General features: G+C 37.6%; 1 protein-coding gene across 5 annotated transcripts in view; it reads left to right on the forward strand.

Annotated features, from left to right (window-relative positions):
• Positions 1 to 14,705, forward strand: part of SOX6 (SRY-box transcription factor 6) — a 369,248-nt gene that overhangs the window by 59,057 nt on the left and 295,486 nt on the right. The window contains exon 1 of one of the 5 annotated variants that reach the window (XM_074543381.1): positions 7,012 to 10,620. The exons of the other annotated variants lie outside the window; for them this stretch is intronic. The gene's annotated coding sequence lies outside the window, so the exon portion shown is untranslated. Of the gene's footprint in view, positions 1 to 7,011; positions 10,621 to 14,705 lie in introns of those variants that run through there. 5 annotated transcript variants of the gene reach the window in all.

Consider the following 14,705-nt stretch of genomic DNA (forward strand, 5'->3'; position numbering starts at 1 on the left):
ATTTTTTGTGTGAGAATAATTTCCTAAATGTACATATTTTAGATGTTCTTCAGAGACAGTAAGTTGAGTAGAAAGAAAGTGGAGGTGGGAAAAGCATTTCTTTATGCTCAGCTAAAACCTGGTGCCCAAAGACATTTGCCAGCGAGGATCTGACGGATGCATTGTTGCATCCATCTGGAGTTTTGTGGCTGTACCTGAGGAGAGGAAGGTGTGGGGAAGGACTCAAGGCGGGGGAAAGGTGGCTGAGCCACTCCTTTGCTGAGAACAGCACAGAGCTCAAATACCACAAGTCCCGTTTGTTTTTCAGCATCTGAGGTTCTTTCCCCAGCCTGTGCTTCCAACTGGGATGTCTGATGGACTCCCCTGTGGGATTTTATCCCAAGCTGTTTGGTTGTGGGAGGTCACCTGGGGACTTGTAGCTCTAATAGAAGGAAAGTCTGTTGCCTGATGCTGGCACAGAAACCTGCTCCTATCTGAGCTCCCCTTTACCTTCCGAGTGCAGCAGACATTATTTTGGCTGCTTCTCTGCTGACCATGCAGGCTGTTTCTTGGTAATAAGTAAACAAATGAATGAGTACACAGAATATTTGTATTGTGAAAGCATTGTATTCATTTTAGGCAGTTTTTCCTATAATAAACAAGTAATGCATTTAAGCTACTTTTGGGATTTTGATATTTTGCATAGCACAGACATCTCCTTCAGTTCTTTATGAAGAAAGAAATGTATGGCACAAGAGAAAATAAACAGAATAACAGTTTTAATTCACATAAACCCAAGGGGTTTCTGGCTATAAGACTCTTTAGCAGTTGCTGGGATGAGGACACCAGTGTGGGCAAGAGCACCCTCCAACCAGCTCCTGACACACTGCACAAAGACAGGGGCCACACGTGTTGTCTTTGCTTACTTTCTGGTGAAAGTTGAACCACTTAGTGGAGCTGCTGCTAGAAATGCTTTTTCTTTTTCCAAGGGCTGTCATGCTCTGTATGTGAGCGGGGCTTCCTCGCTCTGCTGCTGCTCCATATGTGTGCTGGATGAGATCCGTGCAATGCTCTAGATCCATCTGCTGTCTAAAAACCCCTTTGCAAAAGTGCTAAGCAAGAAAATGCAAATCCTCATCCAAACAATTCTATATGCTGCTGAAGTTGTGTGCAATGCTTGGGAGAGTGGAATAGAAAGGATTTCTGTTAAGAAGCCCAATTAGGAATGCAGAAGCAAAGTACTTCCACAAAGCCATACCTGGACAGGTTTTCAGTAAGTGATTGGCATTTACAGAGACCAAATATTTCTGGAAGAAATGGTTGTTCATCGCAAACCCAAAGTTTCCAGTAATTTAATAACTACAGTGCAGCATCTCAGGAAAGCTGTAAAGAGAATTTTCTCTAAGCCATGCTGTGAGTAATAAATTATATACAGTATTTCTCATTTTACGTAAATAAGACAAAGAATGTCTTATTCTACGGTAGAGATGAACAATACCAACAGTTGATGTCAGCATCAACTTTTCAAATCATATTACTTACAAGGGAAAGGGTTATGAAGTGTCCCCAGACAACTTCTTTTTCTCTCTGTGTTCCTAATGCCCATATACCAATGGCTGTTTGATTCATTTATTGACATAAAACAGAATTGCTTTGAACTAACCACTCATTCATCATAATCACAGTTACAAGAGAGAGCAGAGTAAGAGGTTAACTGCTTGCTAGATGTATCAAGATTTTGGTATATACCAAAGCCTGACTCGATAGGAATCTGATAATGGTCTGCTGAAGGTAAAACATAACTGTTAATAGCTAAATTAAAAAAATTGATAAAGACTGTGCTGTAAAACACTCACATTTCTTAAGTTAATTAAAAAGTGCTGATCAAAGTGAAGCCCATATTAAAAATGTTACTTAAAGATATTAAAGATAAGATAAAGTACAAAGGTCAGTTTTAAAAATCAGTGCATTCAAAAAAAATGTTCCATAATTTTCTTTTCTTCTTGGTTATCCTTTAATTAATAATTAAAATACAAATAATTTGAAAATTTGAAATAATTTTTTACTTTTAGTATTTTAAGTTCATGTGCAGTGATGAGGAATTGATATTTTTGTGTGTCCACATTAACAAGACATTGAGTAAAATCAATTTGAAGTAAGTGGGAGCAGCTTCTGTTCTTAATACATGCATGTGATGGATTCAGTAGTGTGCATCATAAAATATTCAAAGTCTACACTTAATTGTGTAAATATAATCCTGGCTCTGAAACTTGGTCTCAGAGATGCTCCCTGCAGGAGCCAAAAAGCCCCAAGGAGTAATTAATCCAATTCTCCAAAGCTAAAACAAAGCAGGTTACATGAGTTTTATCACTCACTTCAGCCTTTCCCAATGAAAAAGTTCACACAGTGTAAAACTTCTCTCAAAGTTGTTTTCAGGAGCTGACACATGGTCTTGCAGAAGATCTAAAGTCTTGTAGGGCAGCAGAGTGAAGAGGAAAGAGTAGCTGGCAAACTGGCTGTGTATAGGAAATTCCTACTTTAGGAAGAAAATTTGAATATTTTCTATTCAAATTTTTACTAGCTTGGAATATAACAATTTCTTAGAAAGAATTGGTCACTGATAGGACACAACTACAGTTAGATCTGCTGAAATGATCAGAGTGAAGGTCAAGAATCTGAAGCCAAGCAAAGTAAAATGAAGTAAAAGATCCCCCCCATTGAGAGGATGATGAGGGAAGCATAACCACACACATTCCATTATCTTTTTTGCTAAATTTCTCAAAAAAGTCGTAAGACCTTTATGCTCTTACTCCAGATTCCAGATTTGTACATTAGATAACATATATGTGTCCTCCTTGCAGGTCAGCTTGAATAATTATGGAAAAATAATAATTTATCTTCCTGTAACTTTTAAAACAGAATTTATACATTTTGATTGCCACCATTTGTATTATGGTTTTGTTTGATATTGTACAATATTGAGCAGTAAGTTATAACAATAATCAGTGTTATGCACTGTTTTAAACATTTAGGCAGAGTTCACACATTCAAAGAGAATTATTTTTTAAGACCTCATAGATTCTTGTATTTCACCCCAGAAACATGCTAACCTAGCCCTTTTTATTAAAATATATTTTCCTCCCTTCTCTTTTTAATTCTGGTGTTTTGTTTCTGTGTGTGAATAAACTCCTTCATTCCTCCAAAACAGCCATCCCTTCGAGATGTCTGTTGTTCATGGGTTTTTCCTCACCCACCCACCTGCCATTAACTATTTGGTTACCACTTGAAATACTTCATCATCCAGATTCAAACTCATTGTCCCATGGCCATTGTTGCTTAGCAGAACACCCATGCTTGCTTTCTACACAAACACACACACAAATTAATAACTGAGTGGAACTCCTCCTCCTCTGTGCTCCAGAAGGAGCTGCTCCAAAAAGAAGCCATTTATAGTATCAATAAGCTGCTTCTCCAAACCATGTACAGATGTGTTATTCAACCAGTTAATATTGGGGTAGTTAAAATCACCCATTATTATTTTTCTGGCAGATTTTGCCACTTCATTAATATCTTTCAACATACTGAGTTGCTTGGCTGTTCCTTCTTTTACATGGCTTATATCATATCATGCCATCACAGCATATTCTGTAGTTTCGAGTTAATTGCCCAATTAACAGTGGTATTCATGAAGTGCTAGGAAAATTCCACAACTAATGATTTGGACAATTTCAAAATAGGTTGGTATTTCATAGTTTAAAATGTCAAACATGCCAATAGCTGCAAGCTTAAGACTGTGCAGGCTTAGAACCCAATAGCTCGAAAATTCTGCATCCCAAAAATCGTAATCCAGCCCTCAGAAACATGTTTCCCAGACCCAAGTATATCACTGCAGGGAAGTTCTGCACCACGTTAATTTTTTCTTAGACCAGTGAGGTGGAAGCTTGAAATGGAGCCTCCTTGGCTTCTCTGTATTTTGTGAGAATATGGAATAAATACCCTCTGGCAGCAGTGAATGCACCCTCAGCCCCAGCCTGGCCCCAGATGATGTTTATGGCAGCACTGGGGACACCGCTGCAATAATGCTGCTTATTTGCTTACCAGAGCCAGGCAAGTGAAGATGTGAGTGAGTTGGAAGGTTGTAGGATTTGCTAGGGCACTCTGCACTTTTCTTTCCCGTTGCCTGGATTAGGTAGGGATATTAACAATGCGTAGTTAGCTTTGATGGGTCATTGTTCCCAGATGCAACTGAGAGTTGCCAATAGACTCTCTAGGCAGTGATCTGATTTTTTTGTTTTTTCTCACCAGCTGCCACGCAGAGATGCCAGGGGATACAGTGCCTCTCCTTTCTGCCTTTTCTCTGTACCTTCTGTGCCATTTGTGAGTTGTAGGACTGAGGTCATGCCATGGAATTAGTTTACCGAGTCTGGGGAAGGGCTGGGGCTGTAAAATAATTTCATTATCACTACTGAAGAAAGACAGTATTCATTTTCAGTCTCAGGGTCAGAGACATGGGTGTGATAAAGGAGACAAGCCACTGCCTCACAGCTAAAGGATCACAGGCTCAGGGGGCATTTCTGACATTTCACACAGAATCATAGAATATCCTGAGTTGAAAAGGACCCACAGGGATCATTGAGACCCACTCCTGGCCCTGCACAGGACAAATCACACCCACAAATATCACACCATGTGCCTGAGAGCATTGTCCAAATGCTTCTTGAGCTCTGGCAGGCTTGGTGCTGTGCTCCCAGCCCAGGGGAGCTGTTCCAGTGCCCAGGCACCCTCTGGAAGTCAGGAAAACAAGCTTTTCCTGATATACAACCTAAACTTCCCTTGACACTATTACAGCATTTTGAATTTACCATCCTATCCAGTCTATTGAGTCTGTATTGGTGATCTAATGCAAACTGCTCAGAGGTGTATAATCCATACGTGATTAAGGCCTTAATTCAGCAAGGTGCTTTAAATACTTTGAGATCCTTCCTTGCAATAGACAGGACTTTGCAGGAGTTAAAATCCTGTGAATATTGAGGTCTTTGCTGTGACTGTGATTAGGTAAGTATGGCTGCTGGATAGCTCTTTTTAAAAAATTGTTTAGATCTTCCTTTCAGTCCTTCTTGGAGTTATGGCAGATTCTTTAGGATGTTTTAATTTACATTTTATAACAAAAATGTAGTGAATTGTCTTGTCTCATTTCTCTTGGCAACTCAGCAAACTATCATTAACATTTTTCATCAGTATTCAGTTTAGAGTTTTCTAAACTGAACAGTATAGTGGCAACAGCTCATTTTTAGATGCTGTTACAGTTCTTTCACATCTTTATAGTAGAGTAGTAAAGCTGAATTTACTGGCTACCTTGAAAGCGGAGCAAGGCAGCATTAGAATCTACATTAAAGTGATTCAATACTCTTTAGAGAAAAGCCTTCTTAACATGAGATCAGACACAGTATGTGTTTTGGGGGTAGTTTCATAAGGATTGCCAATAAACTTGAACGCTACCAACAACAGCTGCTTCTTGGAATATTGCTCTGTCCAGCCCAATGAAATTTAGGGGATTTTTCTTTGCCTTGTAAGCACATGTGATAGGCATTAGCATTCAGGGGAGCAGCACCTGCAAATGGGAGGGAGGCTAATTTGGTGGTGTAACTTGGTGAAGATGGGAGGGATCAGCTTCCATGCACTTGCTTCTCCTTGAGAGTTAGTGCCAGTCTCCAGTCTCTGGGGTAAGTACCATGCTCTGATGTATTTTTCCTAAACATTCTTCTTGGTGGCTGTTAAGATTCATTCCACTTTGGGGCAGAGAGAGGATATTTTTCTTAAGTTTTCATGAGCTAAGAAAATGCAAGCTCTTCAAGGTCATTCAGTGTTTGTGTCCAGGCAGGTTGACCTGTGGTGGTCGCTCCTGGTTTTATGGCTATGAGGAGTGCATTTCATCTCTGTTTCCTTTCTTAATCTTTGATAAATTAACAATTTTTTTTGAGCTATAATCATAGAAGGGATGGCAAATTCTATTGCCCAAAAGAGGGATTAACCACAAATGGCTGTAACGCTCCTTTCAATTATTACAATTGTAAATACAGTAGTTGTAGTAACAACTGCTGCTACTTGTGTTACCATTCAGTAGGGGCCATTTTAAACTACTGACATGTTAATAACTCTCAAGCTACCCACACTCACTAGGAAACGTTTACTGCTTTTAAATGGTACATGGTTCTCCAGGTTCTACTTGCTATAGGAATTATACATGTTTCTTCCCTTTTTAGCATTTTTCAATAAGTATGTGCCAAAGGCTTGTTTTCAGATAAGGCTTCAGTTGTAAAAAAAAAGATATGTTCATGCAGTTCCCATCTAGCACAATAGAGCATTTAGTGTTCATCAAAGAAATAATTTCACTACCTTGAATACAGTAATTTGATATTTCTTTCAAAATGTGACAGGTTTTAAAAAAATTTTTAGGTCAGTTTTTGTAAGTTAATTAAATTGGAGCCTTAATAAATTTTGAGACTATGACAAATGAATGTCATAATCAAACAGAAACATATCAAAAAGAAAATTAAGATTTTTTTGTTTTTAATTATTTTCTCTGATTCAATTAAAGTTTTTGTTTTACTCCCAAGTAGGAACTCTAAAACTGAGCGAGCAACAAAACAAGTTCCTTCTGCTATTAACCAGTTGTACTAATTCTACAAACTGAAAAATAACAGGGATGTAAAAGTAATTGACCATTCATTGTTAATATAATCACAATATTACCATTAATGGCTATAGTGAAAAAATGCAATATTACAAACAGGATAAAATAGAATTTTTGCAGTTAAAAAATAGAATTGGCAATTTAGAGTGAACTTCTTAAATTAAAATGGACTGGTGACAGAACATAGCTATAAGTAGTATCATATAAGTTCCATAAGTAGTATAATATAAGTTCCAGGGTCTAGAAATATTTTGTGTTTTATCTAACTGAAAACTAAAACTTTATTTTGTGGAAAATGGTATTTATATTATATACATTAAACTTTGTCTTTATAATTTAATATTCATCCTTGATAATGCTCAAAAATGTTGAGAACTGGTGTTTAACCCTCTTAAGGTTAGGAGTTCCCAAATAATTAGCTAGCACCATAAAATAAGTATTTTTTATCCTTCCAGTAATGCACATGAAAATCACTGAAATATGTTACAGATATGTAATTCTGTCCAGGGAAAGTATAAGTGGTATTACTAAAGAGAACTGTTTTAGCCTTTATCTCTCTGAAAACTAGATTAGTTAGGTGAGTCAAACTCATTTTCTAGTTTCTCTGACAAATTTGATCAAAGATTTCTTTGGTAGTGTTGCAAAAGTCTGTTTGCAAAACAGCTTTCTAAGCCTAGCAAAGCTGAAAGAAGTATTCAATTCTGCTGTCCTAAAGTGTTCTTTCTCTCTTCAAAGATGTAGGTTTACAATTTTTGGTATTTTGTGAGTGGAAGGGAGAGGTTATCTGGTATTAGGGAAAGTGGCATTTTTTTGAGACTTTTTTTTTTAAAGAAAGCAAATACATATCTCACCAGAACAACCTCCTGGAATAGCCTCCTATGCAGTATTTAAGGCCAGTTTATTTGAAACAACAGTTTTAAAAACAGGGAGAAAAGAAAGAAAAGGATGATTCCTAATTACAGCTATTTCCTGGACCGTTTCTCTGTTTTGCCTTTCAAGATTCTAAAAAACCTATGAGTTTACAAACTTTAAAGGTGATCCCAGACACATCCTGTTCTTGGTTAAAGGTTCTGCTATATCACTGCTAGGACAAAAAAGTGAAGTGCCTCTCCACCAGCTGCAGAGAAAGAAGGTGATTTGAATGTTAATGAAGGACAGAAGTTTCATAGTAACAGAAAAACAGAGGCTCTATAGATAAGAGAATATTTTCCCAGGACGTCTCAGTCTGCAGTTGTTGTAACCAGAGGAAGTAATATTACTAAGGAAGTATTTAAATGTCTTTAACAGATATTAGATGATGAAGTGGAGTAGTCATTATATTCCTATCCAAGCTCCAGTGCATGAGAGGTCTATTGAAACACAGTCTTTTGAGAATATCCACTTAGTCCTGTTTCTAGACTCCCAGATTAGTTTGGGCATCCTATTAATCTACTGAGTTCTAACACAAAAGATTTCTCAGAGAAGTAACTATAGTTTCTGTTTAATATAGCAACAAAGATCACAAGGTTCAATGTTTTTATAAATTTAAATGCCAACACTCCCCTCCTGCTCTTCTGTCTTGGCTGGAAAAAAACTCCCTGACCCAACAGTTGAAATTCTTTCCTGGTATTTCCACATGAGTATTTTTACATGTCTTGTTCCTGACAGTGCCCTTGAATTGTTCATGGCTCTTGATGAAAACATAAGAATTCCTTTTTACTCCCACTTTCTGTTTGGTTCTGGTCATTCATTGTTTCAGGAGCCCTGTGACATGATCCATTCTTTTAAACTGTCTGATCCATTCATGTTGGTAGTCCTACAAACACAAACTGGCATTCAGGGCCTCCTGTGCCATTCCCCTTTTAGTGTTTGAGTCAACCTACTTGTACTTTGAGATATTAAAATCGCAGAATGGCCTGGGTTGGAAGGAACCTTAAAGGTAATTTCATTCCAACCCCCTGCCATGGGCAGGGACACCTCCCACTGTCCCAGGTTGCTCAGAGGCCCGTTCAGCCTGGCCTTGGACACTTCCAGGGATGGGGCACCCACAGCTTCTGGAGCAACCTGTGCCAGTGCCTCACCAGCCTCATAGTGAAATTTCTTCCTAACATCTAATCTACACCTCTCCTTTTTCAGTTTGCAGTCATTCCTCTGCGTCCTATCACTACATGCTCCTCTAAAACCTCTCTAGCTGCTTTCTGGTAGCCCCCATTTAGATACTGGAAGGCTGCTATAAGGTTTCTGCATAAGGTTTGGTTATTATTAAAAGCATTATTATTGGTGTTCTCAGCAGCTGTTGAGGTTTTTAAAAGCAGATTAACAGGAAAGTAGCTGTGAGTTCACAATAGCACCGCGGAATTGCTCAGAGAATGGCTGTGAGCCTATAAAGGTACTGCATTTGTCATTCTGATGGATGATTTTTCCTGCCCATGAAATAAGGGAAGTAATCCTTCCTCATTCTTCTTAGTTCTCCCTAAGCAGAGGCAGATATTTGGTTGCCAAACTCTCCTTTCCATTCTTCAACTAATCCCAGGGAAAGATGGAAATATGTTGAAAAGCCCATGACACATGGTGGATGAGCTGTTCTTTGCTCCCAGAGCACTCATCTGTAGTGCTTGACAGCCCTACCCTTGCTCTTATTTAGTATCTTGATGGAGTTTCTGTGGGATCCATTAAGATTAAATGTCTGCCATACATAGGAGATGTGTGGCTTTCTGGAATAATAAAGCCCATTTCTGGCTCTCTGAATACCCAGCAGAGAGCAGAATGAAGACCAAACTGGTTAAGCTAAAACTGAGGAGCATGCAGCAAGTGGTGTCCTTCCAAAATGTCTTTCTCTGTTGATTGTGTCTCACGCTGACCTGATAGATTTCAGATAAATATGAATAATACTCACTTTGCAGGAGAAAAAAGGGAGCTCTCTAACAAAATGTTATTTCAACGTGTTGATTTGTTGGGACAATGGAACAATGAGCTCTCTTTTCCCTTAGATTCTGTTTTTTTGCTTATTTTTTTCCATGTCCCCGCCCTGTAATTTCTTCTGTGTGAAATGACAAACTCTGAAAAGAACTTATGTAATAGTCAATAAGCCTGTTTAACTGTCTTCGAGTACCTACTGTGGCCACCACAACCATGATATCTAAGTATCTTCCAATGATTTTTTTTTTTTTGAATAATGCTAGCTTTAGGTCATTTAAAAGGAGAGAAGTGAGAGCTTTCCTCACAGTTTCCAGTCAGGATTGGAAACTCATACACAGAGTTTTGAGAATCCTCTCTTGCATGTTGTAGTGACACTGGTCATAGATACAGAAATTATAAGTTGGGTTGCTTTTTTTTCTGTTTTTCTTTTTTTTTCAGCAGGAAACATCTGTATTTAACAAACAAGGTGACTTAACCACTGCTGGGGGGTTTTGGTATTGCCAAGACAAGTTCAATAGAATGATTTTGATTTGCCCAATCTAAGTTTAGCTTTATACCTCTAAACTATATCAAAATGACTTTTGTGAAGTCACCCCTTTCATTTATTCATCTCATAAAATTAGTAAAATGTCAGTGGTGTCATGGGATCGAATATGCAGATGCTCCCTCTTTTTCCTATTTTTACCCTTGTACAGGGAGACACTTAAGGTTAATTTTGGATGGATACTAGAAGCTAAGTGAGCAAGTAACATGAAGAGCTCTGGAAGCTTAGACATGTCATCCTGGTTCTTGTCTTTAAATATAATGCAGTGTGTTATCATGTGCTGGTAACGTCAAATGTCATCTGAGCATTCTTTGGACTATTTGTCTCCGCATGCTACTGGCACATGCACATATTTCTGTTCATTTTTTAATCATCCACACTGGACTTTTCCTGTGTTGACATCCATTCCTGAATGCAGACCAACTCTGCCAGCAGGAGAAATTTCTATCTGTTCCATGAATTAGTACAATCGTGACTTAAAAGGCCACTCCTTAATTCCTTCCAGGTAAAGTTTCTTCTTATTCTATATTACAGTGTGAAGGTGTCTCCTTTTGAGGCAATTAATTTCAAACTGTTTCATATCTTTGATTTGTTCTATCAAGTGGTATTGGACACAAAAAAACCCAGAATTTTCCCTGGTACAGCCTTTAGCAATGTTTCTGTGCCATTACTGAGGTAGAAAAAAAAAAAGTGAAAGGGTAATAATTCTCAGTGCTTGTTTTCTTACAATAGAAGGTATGTGTGTAAATCAGATATGGACTATAAATCAGAGTTATTTTCATTAATTCTCTGGTTAATGTTTTGTTCATATTTACATGTTGGAAAGATGATTCTGGAGAACAGCTGAGTAGGAGGATACTTCTCTGTAGCCAGCCCTGACTGATAGCTTTGAAGCAATCTCCTTTTCTGTCTGTGAGAACATATCACTCTATAGTAGATGGGATCTGCTGGACGTGCTCTTGAAGAAACAGACAAGTTAGCAACATTTTCCACTGCCAAATCTCCAGGGAAAAATATTTCTTATAGTTCTTGTATATCTTTAAAATTCATCTGCATGCTTTAATTTTTGTGTCTCAGTAATCTGCTTACAGGGTAGAAGTAGCTGCAGAGTTAAGTGGCCTCAGCTTTTGACCACAGACTATTTAATTCCAGACCACTTCTAAAGTATCTGAAGACTTAATAACCACAGTATCAGTTTCAAAATGCCAGTTTCACTGTGGGTATCTAGGGAATGCTCCAGATACCTGCCTCAGACAACCTTGACAACAGACCCTACCAGGACCTCTGTGACCAGTAATTTCTGCCAGAAATCCCAGCAGATTTCTGTCAGTGTTTTGCTTTAGGTTTGAGAAAATTTGAAGCCAGCCTGGTAGTTGTAATAAGTTTTATAGAATGGTGGAATACGTGAAAAATTCCTATCACTTCAATTCAGAAGTCTAAATCTTTCTGCAAGTTTAAAGTAGCAATGCTTATAAGTGCCCAAGCCACTTGTTTTGAAACTCGAGTGAGAATTCACATTTGCTGTTAAATTTAAATTTTCTTCTTTAGGATCCTTCAAAGTACATTAAAACAAGTTTGCTGTTGAAAACAGGATGAACAGAGTTTTGCTAACAGACTAATTAAAAGTTTAATCAGCTAATTGTACTTTTTAGTATTTCTGAAGCCTAGCGCTTCAGTGGAGATCAGATTGCTCTTTAAAAAACGCCTTTGTGCAATGATTCTATTTCCTCCTTTTAACTGTTTTGAGTGCAGCTTCAGTGTGCTATGGTGACAGGGAGAGGAGTGGAGCTGCCTCACCCTCTGAGCAAATAGCTGAATCCAGGAAATGTAGTCCTTGGTGGTAAGCTTATGGACAGGGATCAAAAGTGTTCTGTTGGGTAAAAAAGCTAGGGAAAGCTAATATATTCTTTCATTTTTGAGGTTTTTGAGAGCTACCTTTTCAATACTTGTTCCTTTGAACTCTGAGCTGAGTGGCAAGTTGCCACTTGTTTGTTTGTCCTGTACTGTGGTGTGTTCTTAAAACCTTTGGGATATTAGTTTCTGAAGATTTTATGTGCTACTCTGTATTGCATCTACACACTAAGTTTCTTTCAGTAGAATACATTAAATGCATATGACAGGGAAGCACAAAAATACATGGAAAAAGTGAACTGGATAATAACATTTATTGTGGTTAGACAATTTTTTAATAAGTAAGAACACATGCTTGTTATCTGCTATCAAATATTGACCTATGGTGAGATTTTTTTTTTTTCCACTGAATATCAAAGATAGAAAAACACCCACAACCTACCTTGTGTCATCAACATGGATTTGCCATTGACTTGCATTTATTGACTCCTAAGCTAAGCAGTTTTATTTGACTGCAGAGTTATTTTTTCACTTGAGGAAAATGAAACTAATTAATCATGAGTATGTTCAGCATGCTGTGAAGAAAACTTCTTTCAGCTCATACTTCGTTGCTTCTGTTTTGTTCTGCAGTTTAGTGAGATTTTTATATTAGGAGTGTGTTCAGAGCATGATGTAATGGACCTAGACTGGAGAGGACAGATGTCCCAGAACTTTGGAAGTTGAATGCAAAACAGACGAATCCCTTAACTTACAAGTAAAATTTACTACATTTTAGTAAAGTTATGCCTTTACATGACTGCAACCTGCTACATTACAAAGCCAGAGCACAGTTAATGAAACAAGCAGTGTCTTCTGAAGGAAGGCCAGAGAACCTGGTGATAGCACTAAAATGCATAGGTAGAGTTGTTTAGCAAATGGGAGGTACCTTTTCTAAGAATTAATTATTACATTATATACACAATAAGGATTATCATTTATTTATTTATTGATTAGTAAAGATACTTTCAAATGTATATTAACTATTATAAAGTAGTTGTATATGAAAAGCTTAAACTCAATTAGAAAACAGAACAGGAAGACTGATTCTACGGATGCAGGACATCCTGACCCTAAATGACACAATCACTATCCGCTTTTAATAAATCAGATGATGCTTGTAGTCCTAGGGCAGTAAATATGATCTTGGAGCATCACTGCACAGAATAGGTAAGAACTGGCAGTTGTGGTGTTCTGAATGATACACTGATGTGCACCAGTCCAGCTGAAGGTTGATAATTAACTTATGCTAAAGTGTTGTAGTGAATCAGTAAGAAGTCAAAGTATTCAAGGCATGTGCTCTGCTGTAGAACTCTAAATAAAGGCATTGTACTTCTGTTGGTACACATACTTAGAAAAAATGAGCATACCTTAGTGACCTGAGGTTAATATTTTTCATGAGCAATTTGTGCTGCACGCACATTTTTGCTTCTTGTTGTCCTTGATTTTTGTTGGAGAGACCTTTGATATTTTGAAGTTAGGATGTAAATTGGTAGGACGCATCTAGGACAAGGAAATGGGTTCTTATGCAAATTTCAAAAAAAGAACCTTATGGTTTAAAAGTAGCCAGCCACCTCAGGTGAGTCTGAGGTCTGAGTCTGAGTCTCCTCTGCAGGAGGCATTTTACGCAGTAGATGAGGAAAGTTTTACAAATGACATAAATATACAGATAAGTCAACAGTATAAACAGACAGATAAGTCAGTAGTTTCAGTTTCAGCATCCTGTACAAAGCAAAGCACATCTGGATGAGTGATCTGATGTGCTTTTGCCCTGCAAAGCCATGAAGTCCAATTTGGCTTTCTGATGCAGACAGATCTGGGTGGAATAGGTGTAGATGTTCTTAAAAGAGGAAAAATGGACAATTGGCAAACCTAGCAAATATTTTTACACACTCTTGGATCTGATAAGAATAATCACATATTTAAGTTTTACCTTGCCTTGCACAGAACCCAGATTTAATAAATGACTGAATTTTTCATGAATGACTGAACACCCTATTTCACTAATATGACCAAGGTTTTTTGGTGAGGGAATTGGGAGGGACAGGACTATCAAAGATGCTATGAGGCTACTGATGGAGTGTCGTATAATTTTAGTAGTTGCATAACTGCTTTTAACTACTAAATTCTCTCTGATTAAAATAACAATCGAGCTTGTAATTTTTCTGAACAGCTGCTGCTACAGGGGGTCATTACCTTGGAGAGCTTTGAAATAATCGTACTCCTAATACATGAGTTATGTAGTCTCATGTTTTACAGCAATGCACAAAGTTTAAAGTCTATAGTAGAATGTTATTTGAAAGCTGTCAAACCATGTTAAAAAAGACTGCATCGTCAAAGGCCCTTGTGGCCAGGATTCAACATGTAGCCTTGTCTTACTCATTATAAAATGCATGTTTATAAAGTTCCACAGAGCATCCAATTCCCAATTCACTTATATCAGCAAGACTTAACTTGCTCATTAATCTAAATTCTTTTGCAACTTTAATCTACATGTTTAATTAATCATAAAATGAGGCGGTAAGTAATTTCAGCAATGTGTGGCTTGTTATCAGATGCATTTAATCACTCTTCTGTGAGCTCATTTGGAAACACCTGAAGATGTCGAGAGCAGTTTGAATAAGCATAAATTATTCTTTGTCAGTGTACTTCACTCAACTAATAAGACATTAATTTAAAAGGCACTGTTCGTCATTTTTAGAT

Source organism: Zonotrichia albicollis, chromosome 6 (assembly GCF_047830755.1).
Source record: "Zonotrichia albicollis isolate bZonAlb1 chromosome 6, bZonAlb1.hap1, whole genome shotgun sequence".
Taxonomy (NCBI): Eukaryota; Metazoa; Chordata; class Aves; order Passeriformes; family Passerellidae; genus Zonotrichia; species Zonotrichia albicollis.